This window comes from Hippoglossus hippoglossus, chromosome 7 (assembly GCF_009819705.1).
Source record: "Hippoglossus hippoglossus isolate fHipHip1 chromosome 7, fHipHip1.pri, whole genome shotgun sequence".
In the NCBI taxonomy this organism is placed as follows: domain Eukaryota; kingdom Metazoa; phylum Chordata; class Actinopteri; order Pleuronectiformes; family Pleuronectidae; genus Hippoglossus; species Hippoglossus hippoglossus.
The window spans coordinates 24,750,778-24,773,657 of NC_047157.1; positions in this window are offsets into that span (position 1 = coordinate 24,750,778).

Here is a 22,880-nt window from a genome sequence, read left to right on the forward strand (position 1 = left end):
AGAAACTGAGTCTATTCTGAAGCCAGAAGCACAAAGACGTGGAGGAAGTTGCCTCTTTAGTTTACATCTGCGTTATATTCAAAGGGATTTCGTGGTTTCTCAAGAAACGATGAGATTGGTTAAAGATTTTGGATCCAGAAGAAGTTAAAATATTCTAAAACTACGACTTTCTTCTCAATTACGACTTTATCATTGTAATATTACAAATTTATTCTCGTAATATTACAACTTAATTCTTAAAATCTCAATTTTATCAACTGAATATCTTGCGTATATATCTGAAACAACTATTTGAAAATGCTGCCTTTGGCTGTTACTGTTTTCTAACCTTACAATTAATTAATTGAGCAGGAAAATAATAAAAGATTTGACTTGAAGATGAAAATAATGAATTTGTTGAATCAGCTGATGGGTAACTTTTGTTGTTTTTGTGGGTTTGTTTGTTTTGTTTTAAACCAACTCTGATAATAGTGCACGCAGACATGAATGATACACGGATGGATTGATTTATCCCTCAGACTCATTTAATCAATAAAAAAAGCCATTAAAGAATCAATCTGAACGTCAACAAACTCTGTTGCAATAATTAAGAAGCTGTTTGTCGCAGGTGAATGATTTCTGCCAATTTCACGTGGTTTATTTGTGGACTCGTCTTCTCATAAACCCGGCACTATGCATGAAGCACCTTTAAGTGTGAGCGTTGAGTAAGTGCGTGGAGTTCGAGCGGGAGACTGAAATTGTGCGTTGTGTGTTATAAAACAACTGTGTGTTTTCTTTCTTTTATACACTTTAATTAATAAATGACTCAATCATGACGGACTTCTTTACTTGTAATGAGGACATCGCAGCTGATTACACAGAACGTTTGGGTCGATAACTCGCAGTCTTCTTCAGGAGGTGTCAGTAAAGCAATTAGAGGACGACAATTAACAAGTCCCTGCACTGATGAATTTTTTAAAACTACAGCGATCTCACTCCGATGTAAGTCTTGGGTTTCGCTTGTCAGCAGCTTTGCTAAAACAGCTGATGAGTGATCCTAAAAACTGGAAAACCCTCATGAAATATGCATGGTGCCCGTCCTCCCCCGCGAGCGATCTGGCTCCGATGCGTGACTGGACTCCTCACGCAGCCAGCAGGGATTCCCGCTAGTGGGTGAAATCGGTCAGGACGGCATCACACCTGAGAGGTGTAGGCGTATCACGGCGGGATGAATAGTTGATGGCCTACTTAGCGGCGTCTCCGGTGTCACCGCTCTGCCCTGTTTGTCTGTGGTGACGGGCGTGTCAGTGCCCCATGTGATTGATGGATTTCAGGGTCTTTTATGCCTCTGATTTTAAAGGCTGGGTTACATAAAGGCGGATTCTTCTTGTTCTGGCATGAGACCACCTCTCTGGGGAGTGTTGGAGTATATCGGCTGACATGGTCGATCCCAAGCTCCCTATAGGTGCTCGCTGGCTCACAGAGGGAAATGGTTTAATGTCGGATGAGTCGTGAAAACAGATTGTGACTCGTCCATGGACAGATTCTTCTGATCCACAGTTTTATAATGATAATGGATTCTTGCCTAGAGGCCACCAGCATCTATAATTGACCAAATATGTGTTATTCATTCAAAGAATAAAGTTTCTTTAGGCAGAGAGCTGAGGTATTGGTTGGTAAAAGACAGTATTCAGATCTTTTATATAAGTAAAAGTACCAATATACTAGTAGAAAAGGTACTTGGATGATACTGTTGGGATTATAAATCCCATGGGCGGGGCCAGGTGGGTCCCATCTTAAATCTGATTGGTCCCAGAGGTGCCCCAGTCCTGTCAGTACTAACTCTTGTTCAAGAACATTGTCTACTTTGAAAATAAGTGACTTTACTACACAAGTTCAACGTAAAGGGTCACATTTAATGAGGTGTTTTCTATCATGTTGAGTTAGTGTGAATAAATCAAGTAACTGGAGTGATTTGATTAAATAAATTGTGTTTTTAATGTATAAATAAGTTTAATTATATTTAATCTACATGATATAAAACACTTTATTAAATATTGTCCTTTACATTGAACTAATGTAATAAAGTTAAATGGAAATTTAAGATGTAACTAGCTCATGCATTTTGAAGCCTGTTGCGGTTAGTGGAGAGAGCGATCAATGACCAAGCGCATGTCTCTGCGTTGCATGCGTTTTGGGGCTCTGATGTAGCGTGAGCAATTTTGTGTCAATTGGACAATGTTACAACAAATCAATTTTCACACTGATCAATAGGTGGCGCTATGACCCTGCACTGATATTAATATATGGAGCTGTTCAGGTCAGGATTGTGATCATAGGTCAGTAGTTCGGGGCCGGTTGGATAATGCAGAGTGAATTTACAAAGTACTTCCTGTTTCATGGCGAATCAGTAGGTGGCGCTATGACACTGAGGAAATATTGACACATAGAGCTGTTCAGCCTTGGACTCTGATCATGTGACAGACGTTTGGTAGTGATAGGACAATGCACAGTGGAGTTATGACAACATCGTCTCCTTTGGCGAAGGATGGACCTTCGCTGCAACGCAATGTTTACACGGTTTGAGGAAATGTCACAAATCTGACCATGGTCCAATGACTTGTCTCAGCTCATTTGAGCTGTTTATTGTTAAGCAACCAGGAGCAGTGCATCAAAGTATAAAACATGTCACTTCCTGTCGCCAGTAGGTGGCGCTGTGACGATGAGTCAATATAGATTAAATTTTCACCACTTTTGAGCATGTTGAAGGCTCAAAAAGCCAATTCATTTGGGTTAGAATAATAATAATAAGAAGAGCCAACATTAACTTCAATCTAATTGGCAAAATAACTTAATAATTCCTTAAAACCATATGAATATTTTCAGGGGGGGAGTGTTGATACACAAATGTAGTTTGAGGGAGGTTGAACCTCGAACACTGAAGTTACAGCAATTTCGTGTGTCACAGCGAGTTGATGAACTTTGACGCCACGCCACTATTATGGCGTTTGACGAAAAGTCACAGTAATCTTATGCGTTCATTATCAAAGTCTTGAGACCCGTTTGCCACAGTTTGATATGGTTGCAGTAAGTGGATGAGGAGGAATACATCCAAGTGGAAGACAAAAAACAAGACATTTCCTGTTTCCACCAGGGGGCGCTGTGATTTTAAGTCATGATTTCTGTGTAGATGTCATCAGGCCGGGACTCTTGTCTTACAGTTTGGTAAGAAGTTGAGCATGTTAAAGCCCTCAAAAAGCCAATTCATTTGGGTCACTATAATAAGAATAATCCTTACAATTTCAAGAGGGCCTCCCACCGTCGGTGCTCGGGTCCTAATTAAAATACATAAAGTCACCGTTCTGGGCTCTCTAGTGTATAATTTTCTCCTCTGTGTGAATTGTGGCTCCTCTCTGGCCCCGATTCAGAAAAATCCTTGCTTGTTTATTCCTCTCCTCCTCCTCCTCCTCCTCCTTTTTCTTCCTCCCTCCCCCTGTTTTCTCTAACAAGCTGATCCGCCTCCACCTGAGTTGTCGAGCCACGTCGGTCCATCGGTTTCCTCAGGCGGAGCTGGCCTATCACAGCCCAGCGGCTCGTTCTCCATCGCTCTTCTTGTCGCCCGCTGCCTGAGCTGCTTCTGCACAACAACATTTGTACGGAATTAGAAAAGGGAATGTGAAACACCAGTTTATTATCTCCGCTGTCTGTCTGTCTGTCAGCAATAATAATCAATAATTTCCCAACTCAATTTGCTGACGTCATCAAGGTAATATTACAATCAGCTCTAAATCATAACTTTTAATGTGAACTTGTCAAATGTTAAACTCACTGAAACACGGAATAGTTCGACCTCTTTTTGGCCTCAAACTATGACTTGAATCTGAAGATTAAAGGGGAAAATCACTCTGAGAAGTAAATATTAATGAGAGATAAATATACTGGATTTAAGTGTACATTTTTCCTCTGAGGTGTGTTGGAGCAGATGGTAAAAAAATAATAATCAAGCAAAATATGTGAAAACTCTTCCCCAGAGTCCTTAAGAAAATACTTCTCAGGTATCTGGGCTGAAATCTCCTGTTGCTGACAGCACGTGTTTTAATATTCCTACACAACCTCTTTGAAGACGAACCAAACAAAAGGTTGTGGCTGCTAAGGGCAGATTAACATTGCACGTGACTCATTCGAACCACCAGGGGGCATTTGATCGTCAAAGCATGAGGAGCAGAAAAACAACAGATGAGGTGCAGGCCTGCCGGCTCTTCCCTCCGCCTTCATTACAATCTGCCTTTTTCTCTGAAGTGTTGTGTCTGCGCAGGAGAAACGTTGAAACTTCTGTGAACGACTGTGAACGTGGGGTGGTGGGGGGTGGGGGGGGGGTGGGGAGGCATTTTGTGGAGAAAGCTGAAAGAAAATGTCCCGGTCGCCTGCACTTATTACAGCTGAGGTGCAGAGTCTGTGAGGCCGAGCAACTGTTCAGTTCAGTTCCCGGGAAGCTGCGAGGCGTGACCGAAGCTGAGATGGAAACGTGACCGGATTATTGTGCAGTCCTCAAAAAAACCAAAGAGCCATTCAACTTCACAAACAGCCTCCGTCTCCTCGGACCCTGCAGAGATTCGTGCACTTTAGTTCTTTCTTATAACAGTTTCTCTCCTTAATTCTTTGACATGGCTTCAGCCACGAGGGGTTTTATCATGAATCTGGGACGACGAGCAGGAGTAAAATATGCAGAAGATGGAATAGATTTATCATTACCACATTCCAGAAATAGAGGAATGAGTCAGTGATTCTTTATCTGTTGTACATAAAGCATCTTGAATGGCTGTATTACACCAAAAATAGTCTCAAACTGGACTTTGGGCGTTTCCAACCGAGCTTCATGTCTTTGTTCCATTGTTTACATTTGACCTGGTTAGTTTTAGTTTCACATTTTAATTCAGAGAGACTAAAACATTTTGTACGACACATGTCCTGCCACTGTAGTATTGTTATGATGTCAGTACCGGAAAGATGGACGTCCTCGTCGATCAAAAACAACCAGAAATCCTGTGAGCCACAGTTTTTTGATGCTTTCTCAACTTCCTGCAATTGGTCTGAAAGTCCGAACTCTCCAAACTACACTACAAACTACAAACCAACCGAACCGTGGTCCAGTTCAGTTCAGACCGAGACCACCAGTTCTGGTTGGACTAATATAAGACTGAGGTCTGAGGCTCCTTGAAGAGTCACATCCCCAGAAGTTCAGGGGATTAACAAAAAGAAAACAGGATAAAGAGAGATAAAGAAAAACTGATCACAGGTTGTTGAGGGAAGTGGATCCTGGTTTGATCCACCACGTATGGAAGGGGGAGGGTGGAACCTGGAGAGAGGACACACACACGCACGCACGCACACACACACACACACACACACACACACACACACACACACACACACACACACACACACACACACACACACACACACACACACACACACACACACACACACACACACACACACACACATACACAACATATCACAACAGCCGTAACACACCTGTTATTTGGTTCGGACTAAACTGAAAAGTCCGAAGTTCCAGACTCAACAAGTCGGGTGTGAAAAGGTCGGACGACTTCTGCTCAGAATTCAGTGTCACGACAAAGCTGCGAACCTGAGACACAACAATCCGTTCGCTAACACAAAATAAATCACTGGTTCTAGTCGTAGAAGACAGAACCCCTCAATTTAACAGTATTTGGCCCGACACACTTTTACCATCAGTCGGTGCTAAAGTCCATTACGTCTAAATTGAAGCCATTTGTTTCCATTGAGAAGCGATGGAAACAAATGGGGATGAATAGTTTAAAGTGTCACGACCAGACACTTCTGGCAGAAAACACTCGGGAGAGGACAACTGAATTTAAAGAAAAGACATTTACGGAGTCATGGACACGGCACTGGACGACAAGACTGGGAAATACGTCCTCTACAGTAACTGGAGCCACATTTACAAACACTTTAAGACATAACTGGGCTCGTTAATGTCTATTTTACTCCTCTGAATTTAAAGTCCAATGTTTATAAAGTGAATTTCTATATACCCGATATATGCTGGAGTATCCCACAGTGCATTGTGAAAAGTAATGTCCAATCAATGGTCACTAACCAGGCAACATTTACCATCATGCATTGTGCTCACAGCGTTTACAGAAGTAAAAACATCTCAGACTTCTCTCTCTGGAGATTCTACTTCTTCTTATTCTTATTCAAAAAGATCTGAATTATCGTGCAGATAAAGACGAACAGGTTTATATTTGGAATTGTCACAGACTGGGTGTTTTATCGTACGTCCCTGATATTAAATATATCTAATCATAATAAGATCAGCAGCACATCACAGCACAAACTGAAGCAAAGCAAACATATTCCTACATTTAAACTGATCATCCAACATGCTTTTCATCTAAAACTATTAATGCTAAGTGTTAAATAAACATTTTAAGTGAATCATGGGATGTTGTTGTTGTTGTCTGTCATAATCCTGCAACAATGGCGTAAATACCGGTGCAGAGAAAAACGCTCTCACTGTCTCTTACATAGAATTCCCTACATAGTGGGAAGGGGTCAGAGGATCTAAATCACTACAGTCCAGGGGGGAGTGTGATTTGGGAGAAGCTGTGCAGGTGAATCTTATCCAGATGCCGACCACCCAGATGTGGAGGATTGTCTTTGTGACACAACCGACGAATCCCTCCAACAGGAGACGGCCCAAATAGTTTCCTCGCTCGGAGGGAAGCGGTGAACAATTCCAAAAGCAGTTTGAGCCTCTAAGTATAATGTGAGATGTCGGAGTGTGACAGCCTGCGATGGTTTGAGGCGCAGGAAAACAGAGGGTGATTAGTATTGAGCAGCGGGACGGGGGGGGGGGGGGGGGGGGGGGGGGGGGGGGGGGGATGATAATTGCAAACAACAGCTCTTCAGTTTCCATGAAAGACGTTTGAGATGCAGAAATGTGTCATCGCTCTCTTTTCAACTGAGACTCTTTGGATTCAGAGTTGAAAACATCTCACTCATGTTGTTCTTTGTTAATTAACAAACGCAGAAAGAAGATGGTGAGAACGCATCTTTGTTGTTTTGTTGTAAAGAATAAATATGGAGGATGCATTTTGAAAAAGCTGCTTCCACCCCCCACCCCCACCCCCAGCCCATTATTTTTCCCTTTTCGCCACTGCTCCCTTCATCGTCCTTTCCGCTGCTCGGTGGATTTATCAAGTCTGCCCCCGGAGAATTAGCAGAAAGTGGAGCATGTTAATCATGTTTCCGAACTTAGGGCTGCCATCAAAGGGAGCCGGCGCTTTGTTCTGGAGAGGAGATATTGCTGATAACCCCCCGAAGCCTCAGATCACAGCCCACTGACATCGCTCTCCCCCCCCCCCCCCCCTCCTCTTTATCATCTCGCTGGTGAAAACATGACAACATGTTCACTGTCATGGCTCCTTCTGTCGTCCCTTCAGTGGTTCAATCAGTCCAGCAGCGAATTTAAGTTGCTTTTATTCTATGCAGCCTTATAGTTCTTCTGCACTATTAGAGATATGTGACATTTAACTGACAGCTACAAGATATACATGTGTGATCTGGTTATGGTAAAGTAAATAGACAAAATGAGGAGAAGAAGAAACATGGGCAGAGAATAAATCCCCAAATGCTCTATTTCAGCAAGTTTAAGACATTTTTAATTCCTGTATTCCACCCTGTTCTGAAAGTCTGAATGGGTTCTTCCTTGTGTCGTGCCCCACCCCTCCACATGGATATAGGTCGAGTAGTTATTGAATAATCCAACCTAATGCTATTGGTTACAAAAGTGACAGTAATGCATCACTACACTATGTGACGTCATTTTCTCACATGATGTCACAATGATGTCACAATGATGTCATCCCTACCACATGGACATAGATCATGTTTTGATCTATTGAAGCTTTAGGTTGTGTTTATAGTTCTTTACGATGATGACACCTGGAAAAATGCATTTTTGAACCATGCATGATATAATTATCTGACTTCACTTGTAATATCACATTCATACCTGTTGACCTTTGACCTTCCCTCAGCTCCAATAGTTGAGCTCCTGGATGTAAAGCTCCAGAATCAAAAGAATAGTTATCAAATTAATATTTCCCCTGGTTCACAGGGTAAAATCACGATCCAGTAATAATATATGGTGCCCATTAACAGTGTTTTCTTGAAATGTTGAAATGTACTATACAAATTAACAATTTATTTTTGAACGGGGCCATAAAAGTTCCAGTACTTTTTAAATTCAAATTCAAATGATGAATCTCAAAGCAGGATGTTAACGCCTAACATCGCAGATTAACTTTTCAGTGTTGATACTTTTACTCTAGCGAAGGATGCGATTCCTTCTTTTGACCTTTTGAGGAAACTCATGTGCAGTAAATACGATCGCTGGTCCCGTCGGTGAAAGATAGTTATGATTCAGCGACTGAGCTAATTAAAAACTTTGACGGAGCAGAAGTGACACTTGTGTCTCGCCTGCATCGCGCGTCACTGTCAGATGGTGCGAAGCCGAACGTTCAGGGTGCAAACGAAGAAGCGGCAGCTGAGAGTTAGTGGCAGAGGGGGCGACGTGAGGCGAGTCAACGGCGTATCAGCTCCCATCAGTGTTCGGGGCCAGATGTGAGGCTGGGTTGTGTTTGGATGTGAGTAAATATCACGCCCTCTTCTTTAATAACACACATCTGGCATCTCCTGTCTAATCTGGGGAATAAGACGCAGGTTTTTTCTAACAACAAACCACAGAGACAACCTCGCTGCTGCACGTCTTGCTCTCGGGCGTGTGTGCGCTGCGTGCCTCCAGTGTACGAGCACCACTGCACAGAGGAAGACAACATCCATCCAAACTGCAGATAAGAACCCAGAGAGCCACTGAAATGTTCTGATCAGACAACTGCGATTAAACCAGCGGCAATGTTGTTCAGAGTGAGACGGGGAAGCAGAGAGACTATTGTTTTGACATCTGCGAAACCAGACAAAGTTGGAATTGTGTCAGGGAAAAGGTAGCAAGAGGACGAAGTGGAGCAATTAATCTTCATGAGCTCTGAAGCTCAACTGTCTGAATTGATGCCGCCGCTCAGGAGAGAACATAATCACACATCCGTCCAAATCTGGAAGGAGGACAGAGATGAGATGTGCAGAGCTGTCGTGCAAAGAGCAGCAGAGGGAGGCTGTGACGCTTTGATTGGTGGGTTGGCTCGCACTTTCTTTTTGAAGTTGACCCGCTCAGACAGAATCCTAAATGAACCTGGCAAACCGATCTCCCCACAGAAAAGCCACTTTAACAAGCTCCCCGAGTCACAATGAAAGAGACGCGCTCGATCCCGTGTCGGGGAGAACACGCGGTGTCACATCTGGGCCTGAGCCGCCTTCATCACGAAGACTCTCTGCAGATCACGGATCTGCGAGAGGACGTGGAGCTCCCGCTCTGCTGGAGCCGCGGTGTCAGGGCCGATCCGGCAAACTTTAAACATTCATCCCTGTCACAGAGAGAATCAGAATCCCGAGCTGGACACGGTGAGGTCAGAGGTCACAGCAGCTGTCGCCCTTCACTGTGGATGCAGCTCATCAAAGAGACACATGCCCCCCCCCACTCCTTGTGTTTACGTGAAGGAAAAATCTTTTAGCACTCAGCTCTGTCCAGAAGGCGACTTTCAACAGGGAACACTGATTGAACGGAACAGAGTCATTTCCGCTCCTGTGCCCCTCGGCCGCCCGATAGCACTTCCAGCTGGAGACGGCAGACAGATTACATCTCATCCGTATGCAGAATAGAAGAACCCCCCCCCCCCCCTTCGCTGCCAGGCAGTGATTACTCATGGAGGAGAAGAAGGGATGGCAATCAATAAAGGGGGGAAAGAGACTGATGCGATTCGGGAGTCGACGGGGCGTGATCCAAAGAGATCCACGTTCCCGCCTGGTCAATTCCAAACCAGGACAGGTATCGTGAGGCTGCTTCTTATTCGATGGAGTTTCCAGAGCAGCAGGAGGAGGAGACCAACAGAAGTCATGATCCTGAGAGACTCCTCATGAGAGACGAGCATCGCGACAGTTGAGAGAAGTTGTCAAACTGGGTTTTGTGCAATCTGGTCTGAACTAGTAGATAAAGTAGTGAGAGGCTTCGTGTGAGAATATCTTCACCGTGACATCACATATGCTGCATAATGACACATGCAACCCACACAAGCAAATACAGGAAAACACAACCAGTGATTTTTAGATTTTGACTTCAAGTTCATCTCTATTTGTTCGACATACGTCATCATTGACTACGTTGACATGGACGCTAACATTACAATTACAACCAAAATAAGCTCTAATATATAAGTATGAATATGACACTGACATGTAAACAGCATTTTCTGATGAGTTTAACCTGAACTCAGAATAAACTATAATCGAATTAGGATGTGTGGAGTATTCTGACCTTAGTCTCATTGTGTACACACTTTTACTTTTTACTTTATTAATTTAAAGTATTGCATGTTACTTACTACTTTACAGATGTCAATATTTAACTGCACTTGCTGCTGGAATATTGTAAATGTCCCTGTTGTGGGACTAATTTACTTATAACTTATCTGATCTCATTTGATCGTATCTTAAGAAATAAAATGAGAAAAAACAACTCTACAAATATTCATGGAGGTTTCTGTGTTTGAATTCTTTTGGGAATTTTGACTTGGTGCACAAAAATATCAAAGAGCAGAAGAAAAAATTCAGGAGCAGAGGAGAAATCTGAAAACAGACGTTTCACAGAAGCAGCGTAATCGTGAAGAGAAGAGCTGAAGCAGGAAAATCAGGAAAAGTGAGAGCATATTAAAATCTGTATGTTCTGTATCTGCATCCAGATGTTTGCAGCGGCAGTAGAGACGCAGGACGATGCTGTTCACAGAATATTTCAGATGAACCCTGAGTGAGGAGCAGAGGGAACATCCTAACTGACATGGTTACATAATGATTATTTCATAATTCACTGGTGAATTATTAGCTTTTTTTTTGTTGTGCTCTGCTGTCACTTTGATTTAGCAGCTCTCTCGGCCACTTCATGATTATGCTTGATTACCAAATAATTCATCCACTGACTCTCCAGCAGCAGTTTGTGCAGATTCGCTGCCAAGATGGACTTTTTTCATGCATTTGCATTTCATAGTCCCCACAGATTAATAAGTATATTCAGCCTTCAGGTCAACTCGTCCCCACAAGCACAAACACACTGAAAACCACAGTTCCAAAAGTTTCTGCACCAAAGTGTCGCCTGATTCACGAATGTCCATCTGTGGCTTTGCTGTGCAGCTTTGACAGGATGCAATTCAATCTGCTGCAATGTTGTGATGTAATGCCTCTCAAAGCTGGTGATGAATATGCATATAATCCATAACAACTATTACAACAAGCCCTCGTCTCCAGGTTGCTGGAGACAGAAACAAGCAGCGGTGGCGGCGGCGGCGGCGGCGGCGGCGGCGGCGGCGGCGTCGGCAGCGGTGGCAGCGGCGCAGCAGCACAGCTCAGTGATCCTCTGGCTACACAACAGGGCTAATGGCTTCATTAGTGAAGGGCAAGTAATTAGGATTAACGAGGCTTCGCCACAAACAAGCCGCCATCGCTGCACTTAAACCTCCATCTGTGTCAGGTTGCAGCTTGTTTCACTATATTCAGTCTCTGCAGTGGACGTCACGTGGTGCCCTGATAACCACTGGTCCATAAAAGAGAAGCTGGAACGAGTGAGTCCTTCAGTTCATGCAGAAGATACATGGACCTTGTTTTGTGAAAGTTAAAGAAGGTTTAAACCGAATGGGGCTTCATAATTAGTTGGTTTAAAGGATTATTGGTCCCATTAGTGAGTTTTCTCCTCAACATGTGTGTAGGAGCGAGGTGCATTCAATCACCAATAGTGGAAAGCGATGTGTGTGTCCGTGTGGGCGTCATAATCAATATCACCCCTCACCTACACTTTTTCGTTTACTTTAGCGCAGGTAGAAAACGTCGGAAGAATTTTGTTTTTAAATGTAAGTAGGCAACCGAAGAGCTAACGATAAAAAAAAGCGTCTCAGACTCAACATCCCTCTCCACTGCTTATCGTTGACCTTTGATTGTCGCTGCCTCAATGTTTTTATCCTTTGGATAAAAATCTGAGTGTTGATTCCATGCGGCTTCTATAATACTCTCATTAAGTGGAAAGCTGTGCACCCCCCCCCCCCCCCCGCCTCGGGAGCGTCCACAGATCCATCACATCCTTTCATCGTTGTTCCACTGGTAGTTGTGAAGATGCAGAGTTAGATCAGCATCTGTTCCTGCAAACAAACGGCCTGTGAACGCACGACCCGGACGATTCAATTAATTCAGGCCCTCTGAGCAGCCAATTCGTGCTGGTCCCTGTTTTTTTTTAAATTTGAAATCTTCCTGATAGGACAGAGCTTCGTGTGCATGTGAAGAAGTAAGGAGGGATTTTCGCTGGTTCAGCTCAAAGTTCTCAGTGAATGTGTTTGAAAGACTTTAACTGTTAAACTGCTGTAAATGTGCTGAAACAGAGCAACGAGTATGGATCAAGTGCAGATGAAATACAAAGCTTGCTGTTTCACAAATTAACTTCTTTAGGGAGATAGACAGTGATTTATTTTGGCAGCTGAATTCCAACAGAGATTAGTTTTCTACCTTTAGTTCGCAGTTTTTTTTTAATTCATTAAGAGCTTGAATCTATCGTCCAAAACTCCCCGATCGATTTGTTTCATTTCATCAAATGGATCTTTTCTCCGACAGTAACAAACAGCTCAACACTGAAATGAAGATGGTTTGTTTTTCACTCTGTCTCTGCTCAGAATAACTTTCCCTGCTCTTTGCTCGTTTTTTAATTCCTTTTTAATGACCTTTCTCTCAGAAATATAATTCAGCAAATGATAAATCTCTGACTCTTTTCTGACCCAGTTCCTGTTCTCCATTATAATAATTCTTTATCTTTACTACTGAAACCTAAAGTCCATTTCAGAGGCTCAAGGTAAAACCATTTATTAAATATATGTAATTATTGTATTGTGACCATGATATTATATTCAATAGTCAATATTGAGATCACGATTATTTGTAAATCATTATTCACTGGTAAAAATATTCATATCCGTCCATAGACTGTAAAAACATCCACAATGCATCTCCACCTCCTCCCGTTAAGCAGAAATGAAGTTAAAACTCCCTGAATGCAGGTGCTTGTGCTTTTGATTTCTCATCTGGAGTGAACATCTGTACAGTAGTGATCTGTGGCGTGGAGATGAAGTGTCAACGTCCCACCGACACACATGCTTGACCAATCCCGAGTCCGTCTCAGCTGTCAATCATGACAAGTCCCTGAAGTGGGGAAGAGGAGGCTGTTTGCTGCTTCTGAACAAAGTGAAGGTTGGAGCTGCAGCAGACGGTCGTAAACGGATGAGCTCTCTGGAGAAATACTTTTCAACAACTAATAACTGAGGATTTATGTCCGTTCTTGTCTCTATAAAACCAGACTGATACTTATTTTTTATCTTTTCTTGTTTTTATATATTTTTACAACAAACCTCACAAGCGAAGTATAAAATATTAAATGGGATAATATAAAGTTGCGCTGCCAAAACTTTCCAACCACCCACACACCCGTCTCCCCTTTTCCACTGGTCGCCTGTTAGCTTTAGCTTCAGAACCCATGAGACACTGGTTTGAAGCTCTGATATTTCCGTTGCAGTATTTTGATTTGTCTAAATAACCGTCGGTGACACATCCAATAAAACAAACATGTCAGAATCTCAGTGAAACATCTTTTCCTGCCGCCTCTGGGAGCTGAATATCTTTTTAATAAGTCTTGCTGTTACGTGGCATCTCTGTGGTTCTACTGCTGCAGATTGAAATGAAAGTTATGGGCTTGTGTGCACAGAGCTCTGTAGGGTTTGCAGGTGTATACGCGTGATTGTGTGTGTGTGTGTGTGTGTGTGTGTGTGTGTGTGTGTGTGTGTGTGGAAGACGAAGATTACAAACTGTTCCTCTTCCTCATCCTCTACATTAATGCCCCACTTGGGCTCCCTCACTCAGATTGCTCATTTTCCAGCTGCCGCGCTTTAATGGGAAGTTTGTCCTGTGAAACTGGACAATCGGTGGGAACCCGCAGAGACTCGTTCAACGACGGGATCGGTGCTTCGCTTTAAGTCGCACACGTCATAAAGGAGAAACGAGTGCCACAAACAATAAAGTGACTTTTCCGTTGTGTGCTTGGCCTCCTCACCGCCGCGCTGTTAAAATATATGAGAAATATGCTCATTATATGAAAGTGATTTCAAGAAGAAAGGCTTCTCTGTGTCCTCTGTTAATTATATTTTATGTATGGCTCTGTGGGGAAATTTTGATTTGCATGAATTAACAAGATTTGGCTCATTCCAGATATCCTTCTTCTTTTCTTTTTATTCTTATGAATCTTTAATTATTCTCCGCTGTATCTCCGTACAATTAAATAAAGTTTTAAAAGTCATCATGCTCGTGTGGCACCGATTGAAACGACCCGGCTAATTTCTGTTTTAATGTCACGTTGAGTTTTGAGGAATAATCATTATGAAAATCTGTTTAATTGGCAATTTATTTCCCTTTATTTATATATAAAATAAATAAGAATGTAAATAATCATCAAACAGCATGAAACAAGGAGAAGTGATTCTCTCTAAGACACAATCTGCTGGTTCAGTTGAGAACTTGCCTTCGTCTTGCAGCTGATGAAATTTTCTTCAGGGTTTAAGTTTAACCAAACAAACGCACCAGGAGGAGGAAGATGCAGTGAATCATAAATATTTGATCGTTAACGTTACCGCTCCCGGCACGTGAGAACTAAAACAAGGGGAGTTCTGGATCCATTAATGTGAGCACTTTTAAATTGAATGCACAATTAACTCGAGTCAGACTTTTACGTGGGAGCTTTGCCGTGTTAATTACCAGCTGTTAAACCGAAATGTAAATTTACCCTCTTTTGTGTGCAGCGAGGCGGAGAACTTCAACTGTTCGAGGCACGAGACAAAGAGGAGCATTTAAAATGAACTTGAGGAGTATGTCGTCACAGTCAGAGCCCAACTTGTACGTCAGGATACAGAAACGTCTGTTGCCTATAAAGCCGTGTCTCAATCTGGGAGACGCATCCTTCTGAGGCTGCATTTGAAGACCGACATCGTCCCAATTCGAAGGTTCTGAGAACTGCGTCCTTCCACCCCCGAGCAACGGAGGCCCCGCCGGGTGGATCCTTCCTTCCTCGTGCATCCCATTATACATTGCGCTTCACTGACGTACTGGTGGCAGCAAGCGAGGTGAAAACGTTGAATTTATCTTTTCAGCGTTTTTAATCAACCGAAGAACTTTGTCATCCTTAGCTCTGTTGCTAGGCGATGGCGTGACAAGCAGGTGAGTTAACAAGAAGATCAGACCGTATCGGTTCGGCCGACGCAGACTACGCAGCCGACGTCTGCTGCATAGACCGGGTCCTCTGAATGTGACACAGCTTCGAGATGCAGAGATCTCTGGGATGCTGTTTAGCCACGTGATCGACTATAAAACCAGATGTGTCGTGAGCATTATTGCATTCTACTAGTCATGTTCTACACATGTTACTGGAGTATTCCACTAGAGGGAACACTATCGACCTCAGACCGTGTAGAGCTTCTGGATTCGCATTTACGTACTGCCCCCAACAGCACCTCCTACCTTTTTACGTGCATCTTGACGTGTACGTTTAATTTCTGAGGACGTGCACACAACCTACGCATCATATGGACGCAGGACACGCGAAGCAGCCATCTTTGACCCTAAGTACACAACAGTAAGACCAGCATGCATGATGCTGCTCATGATGCTGCTCATGATCCTGCTCATGATGCTGCTCATGATGCTGCTCAATTTTTATAGCAGCACATATAAGCCTGTAGAGTGTTTGTGTCCTTTCTAACTGAGCAATGGTGCTTGTTATTCTTTAGACATCCAACTTTTCATTTGCAAGATGAACACTATGTGGTGAATATTGCATGTGATGAGTTGTTCCCGACATGTAGTAAACACGTGTTGGTAATATTTGACACCAATAAAGTAAAATACAATTAACCCCATGGGGCTGAAAGTGTGATTTTTCTGTAACTCGCTCATTATTTCTGTCTCTTCAAGGAAACAATCCCACTGGGTGATGAAAGACTCTGAGGAAAACTCAGCTGACCCGACTTTCTTATTAAAATTTGAAGCACCAAATATTTATACAGCTACCGAGGTTGCATGATACACAGATCTGTGTGGAGAGGCTCCCCGGAGAAACATTCGGGGAAAAGCTTTCCTTCCTCTCCCTCTGTATTTTGACTGGGTCTAAATCTCACTGACGGAAACAATAATCGCAGAACAATAACAACCGTGAGCGGGGGGGGGGGGGGGGGGGGGGGGGGGGGGGGGGGGGAGCGGGGGGGGAGAAACAAAACATGAGCAGATTTGGAAAAGGACTTAAGCAGCAGCAATTGTTACATAAAAAGGAAATAGGTCAGGAAGAGTGGAGTCAGTTGTGGGAATCTCTCCTCACAGCGTGCATACAAAAATATCAAACAGAAGATTCCCAAAGCAGAATTATGAATTCATGAATCTCACAGTTGTTTTGACTGTGAAGCAGAACAGAGCGACCGACTGGGTGAAATATTCCGCTGCTTACTCGCACCACATCCACGGCTAATAAGTGTGAGCGGGTACACGGCCAGAAGCGCAGAGCAGAGCTTTATTTGCATTAAATATTCAAATGTAGTCGTATCAGATTTCCTCAACCGAACGACGCCACAGAAAAGTTCACACAGTGTTTCATAGAAACCACCGTACCTTGTCCCCACTGGGTTGCATTTAAATAAACCTGTGAGATCTCGTGTGTATCAGACACAGGCATCTTATTGTAGTGCGATGATTTGTTTGGACTCAATGTGCAGAGACTCTGAGACGTGGTTTGAGCACAAATAGTTTTTATTTACGTTGTAAAAAGTGACAGAACACAAACTAAGGTGCAATGGTGAAGGGTTGTATGATGCATACATGACATGTTTTAGTTTTATTTTATTTTTCTTTTGCTCAGGTCATGGAGAACCACTTTCTACTATAATACTGAAAAAAGAAGTAGAGAAAAAAATGAATGTGCAAATATAGATCAAATAGTGATTAGTATTTTCCGTTAGCAGCACAGCATCAGTGTGATGTTATCTAGTATTAATAAATGCTGCTGCAAACAGATTCCCCCTTTTTTAACAACTCAAAATGTCCCAAGCAGTTATATTTGAATCAATGCTGACTCAAGTAACGCTGCATAATACAAAACTCTATTTAATATTTCTTCTATACACACTCTGTTCAACGTCTAGCAGAGATTACGGCCAAACTGTCAATTCTAAAAGCAGGAGACCAAAGGTTTTTGTACTCAACATACAGAGCATAAACTCTCAAACATAAAATTGAAATTGGCTGAGAAATGTAAATATTTTTTTTATACAGACCAAATGTTCATGGTCCAATATGGCTGTGATGTTGACGTACAATCCAACGACCAGGGCAGCATGTGTGGAGGTGGGGGGGCAGGGAGAGGTGAGAGCTGTTAGCTGATTGATCCTCAGGTTTAAAAGGCAGCGGCTGAGCTGCCTCCAAGAGAGTGACGGACAGACACTGTGGCAGTTGACCAGGCACCGGGGCGCTCCCACACACAGCCAGAGACCAGATGACTTTATTAGATCCACACAGCAGCAACAAACATAAATCTACACAAACCTCGGCTTTTCAGCTCAGTATTGTCTCCTGTGTGTCTCTGTGTGTCTCTGTGTGTCGGTGTCTCTCTCCCTGAGCTTCCCTCGTGTCTCGTGTGTCTCTGTGAGTGTCTCCATGAGGCAGCTCAGCCACTGCCTTTTAAACCTGAGTATCAATCCACTAACAGCTCTCACCTGCGCTGATTGATCCTCTGGTACAGGTGAAGGTGCTCTCCCAGCCCCCCCCCCCACCTCCACAATATGTCACATCACTTTAAACATGTGAAATGTGACCTTAAACAGTCGTAGGGTTACAGACATGAAACTTAAAATAACTCCATGACTAAACATATTCCAAAATGAAGGAGAAAACTGGATTTCGGGGCCTCAAAGAGGATGAAAATACAAGGTTACAACCTGGTATTTATTATTCAAAGCCTCGGTTCTCTGAGCAGAGAAGAAACACTGTGTTCTCTCCTGGACTGAAGCTCTGCTGCATCTTTGCTTCTCGGTTTAACATGCATGTTTGCGGAGGCAGATTCTTTTAATGAGCAGCGCACTTTGGGGTTTGAGCGACTCAGAGGTAGGGAGGGCTCATAAAGTCTGACCGCGCATGAAACAATTATAGCTTTGCTTACTTATTATTTTTTTCGAGTGCACACGTCCCCGTGAGGACGCCTCTGAGAGGACGGAGCGCTCGAGAGGAGCGTTCTCTCTCTCTCAGCTCCGACAGCCAACGCCTAATTGACATTTGCACCAGCCACCGTCTGTCCTCTCAGGCAATTACTGTAAAATCTGAGCCACACAAACACCCACTGATACTGACTAGCATCATATCGATATACTGACAAACATGACCATGTTGTGTGCAGCCAGCGACGATGCTTTTAGATTTCACGCGTCTCTGAATCGTTCCAGTCCAACGTGTTTCTGATGATCACACATCGTGCATAATTGATCATGTTGTGAAAAACGCAGGTTTGTTGTAACTGAACACACTTCAGACGATGTGGTGAAGCATGAGGCAGTTTTCACTCACCTTGTCTTCATCAGTGTGGAATCTGAAGTCGTTTTCAGTCCACACAGATCACTGTACTACATTTTTATGATGTTTTAGGTTTGAATTTGGGTTAATTCTCGTGACTAATTGATCCCATGTTGTGTGTTTGGATCCCCTCCTCCTCTGTGCTGGATTTTCCATTGACTTTCATTCATTGTGGACGGTCAAACCAATAACTTAACCTTAACCATCACAGAACGTGTGACATGAACCGATCCATAGATTATAATTAACGAGGAAATTAAAGAGGATAATTCGTTTTTAGAGTGGATAATTGGTGTATATAGTGTGTGTATGATCCATGCCCCTGGAACATAGATGCAGCCTAATAAAAGCACAGACAGTACAGTAAACCACAGACAGTAGGTTTATAAATTCTTAAACACAAGATAAAAAATAACTGCATACATCAGTGTGATAGTGCTCTGGATGTCATTGTTGCAAGAATCTAGAACAAAGACTAGTACTTTAGACTGTTGATCAAAGACAGATCAAACAGATCAAAGCCAATTTATATTAGCAAGCAACTTATTGAGGAAGAGACACTTCTCATTGCGATCAGAGAGTGCGACAGAATTACACAGAGAGGGTTCAGAATAACCCTTGAAATGACACATTATCTCGCAATCTTCAGACTCAGACAGAATCCATAGTCTTTCTGACCAAGGGGTTTGTAGATGATTAGTTATCACTCCCGCGTCCGTCTTGTTTGCAGTTTAATTACACCGTGTGAATATTTGTATCATCGAGAAAGAACTACAGCAGACAGAGACATTACTACCAACTATGCATTCTGCACAAACATTATCTTAAGAAGCAGGAAGTAGGTCCGAAGTTTTTCTGCATTTTATACAGAAATGGCAGACTTAAAGGTTCAGTTTGAAGAATTTAGCGACATCTAGTGGTGATGTTGCATGTTGCAGCTGAACACCCCTCACCTCACCCTCCCCTTCTAAACATGAAAGAGAACCTGTGGTAGCTTCAGTTGTCATAAAAACTCGATGTTTAGTTTGTCCAGTTTGGGCTACAGTAAAAAAACAAGAGGACCCACTCCCAATGTAAATATAAAGTTTTTTTTTAGAAGAAACTTAAATCTTACACACTGAACCTTTAAGTTGAGATGTGTCCCTGTTACAAAACACATGATCCCAGGGTTCGATCCCAAGGAGGCAAGCATCCCTGTTTTTTAATAGTTTCTCCTGACAAACCTTTGTACAACTTTACCAAATAAATCTACCCTTGAACATAAATCATCCTTTTCAAAATGCCAGAAATAGTTTTAATCCCTTGTCTTTATCTCATCAACATCTCAGAGACCAGCATAGATATCACTGAGTGTATTCCTGGCAGACGACATAGGCATTCTGGTAAAATGAAAGCGGAAAACAGCAGAGGTGTTTGTGAAAAGCAAGCAGGGAGAAGGGGATAAACTGATAGCAGAGGCGAGTCGGCAGTCGGCAGGTCACTGTGACTACGAGACACCTCCTGAGGTGAAGCTGAGCTGCGAACTGTGGCAGATTACATCCGCTCCGAGAGAATACTCCCACGTTTTCTTTTGGTATCTGTACCAGACTTTTTTGGAGGTGAAAATGTGACGACATATGCGGTTTTGGGTTTGAGCCAGTATTGGAGCAGCTGAGAAAAACATTGCTAGCTGTTTTTATGGATGGACCCTGAACTTGTGTTGTCAGTTGTCCAAAAACATATTTCACCTGACAGTGATGAATCCGTTCACATGACCGCTGCTTGGTGGTTTTTTAGTTAAAGGCACCGAGCTGGGAAATGAGTGAGAGCGAGGAGAAGGACTTTCTGGTGCCTGTTAATGTTGTTGGCCCTCGGGCGGCTTTTCTACTGGTGGAGTGTGTTAGTGTGTTAGTGTGTGTGTGTGTGTGGGAGCTGCTTCACTCACCTGACTCCTGTTGAGCCTCCTCACCTGGTCTCAATCATTTCATGATCTCGTCACCGGATTACAGGTCACAGCTAAACGACAGCAGCTGCTCTCGGCCTGTCGGTGTTTCAGCTTTAACTTTAACCTGTGTTTCATTTGACCAAAAACACAACAGAGCTTATGAGCAGTAAGTAATTAGAAATTAGAAACAGCTCTGTGGGTGTGCAGAGAGTAATTTTAACTAAATGTTATCGGGGTAAAGACTATATTTCCCTTTGAACTGTGGTGAAGTAGAATTAGCATAAAATGGAGTACAAGTACTGAAGTACCGAATGAAATGCTCTATTAGTTGCAGTCCACTACTGAATTTCGATGGACTTGCACTGCTGTGAAGGTTTTATTTGAGAGTTAGTGTGTGAATCTTTTTCCCTGTGGACTCATCATCCACTAACTTTCATCCCCTCAGCCGGTTTTCATTTCCTCCAGAGGGGTCGGGATGCGAGGACGTCCTCTACCAGCGTTCGTAAATATCTCCAACGTAACGGCTGCGGTGAAACAGACTTTGGCCGCAGTGTGTGGACTTAACCGCTCCTAATTTGTGCTGTGGAGTCACAGTGGTGTCATCCGCACGCCGAGGCGCTGAGAGCTGACTAACGTGCGGCTATTTATGGTCGTCAGTGAGAGCTTCATGATTAACTGTGTCAAGTGTGGGAGGCAGCGCTTTCACACGTTGGGAAATTTACACCATGTCCTTCCTCTCCACTGATTTGGTGGGTCTGATTTATCTAATGGCTTCGGTATCTCATCTGCAGCGAGCCTCCCTGGTGCCCTTCACTGTGTTATTATGATCTACAGGAGGAGGGAGGAGACAAACATATGGTTCTCAATGAAGGAGGGAAAACACATGAATTACAAAGTGGCCTGATAACACAGGCAGAAATGAAACTGATGTGCCGCTGTGGCAACTCTGTTCTAATGCAGGTGCAGTGATGCCCTGAGCCAAACGCCAGCATCAGCATGCTGATTATTAGATCTTTCTACGGGGAAATCTAACGTGAATTTTGCAGGTTACATCCAGTTATTATCACAGACTGTCACCCTGTCCACACTTTGTGCAAAACAAACCTCCTCTGTGTTTGAGCCTCTCATCCACATGCAAACAGAGATTTAAATCACTAAAACAGATTTTCCTAAACTCCGGTTTCTTTATGTCCGTACATGTAAAACGCAACGGCCCCCGATTACGTCACGGCTTACACACTGATGCTTTGCGTAATGAGCATGCACCAGACACAACAACAACAATGGCGACTACACCGCTTTCTCTACGTTTTGGTTAGCGTGGCGAGGCCAAAATTCCAAGTTTCTAGCTAGATTTGGCGTCACTGACATTCACGGACATCTGCTGTGCCCAATTTTATTTAGCAACACAGCGTTCTTCTTCATCTTTGATGTAGACTTTATCGCCACCTACTGGCCCGATATTTGTGTTCTGGACAGAGGTATTTTGTAAAAGGGAAAGAGAGAAATATCCATTCAAGTGAATATCAGCAGTAGTGTAGACAAGGCCTGTACGCAAATATGGACATAGACTGATTCTCTCAAATGCCCAACAGAGGGCGACTCCACTGATTGCAAAAAGAAGAAAATGATCCTCATGGATTTATAAACATTTCTCTAAGGAGTTTAGTCTCAATCTTTAGTTTCAAGTCTTCTTCAATACAGCGTGATGTTCACTCTGTGAATTATTACAATCATTTAGAGTCAAACAGATATTAAAGCACATAAAAGTGAAATTACGAGACTTGTACTCATCCCCTGAGGAACATGAATAACTCCATTCAATATATATACCATTCAATAGTTATGGACATTTCACTGAAAGCCATAAATGTGAATCTCAGGGTGGTGATAGAGGGAAAGTCAAACAATCACCACAGTCAGTAGGTTTCATCCTCTGGAGACCACGAACGTTACCACTGACATAAAGACGAGGGAATGAGGTTGTTCTGCAGCAGCTGAATCGCTTCGAGCTCTCGAGACACATTTCTGCCTCTTTCTGAACATGTGGCTCCGGAGCAGCCGAGCAGAGAGACGAGTGTTGCTGGGGAATCATTTGCCACCGTGAGCAACGGCTTAGCCGAGGGGGCTC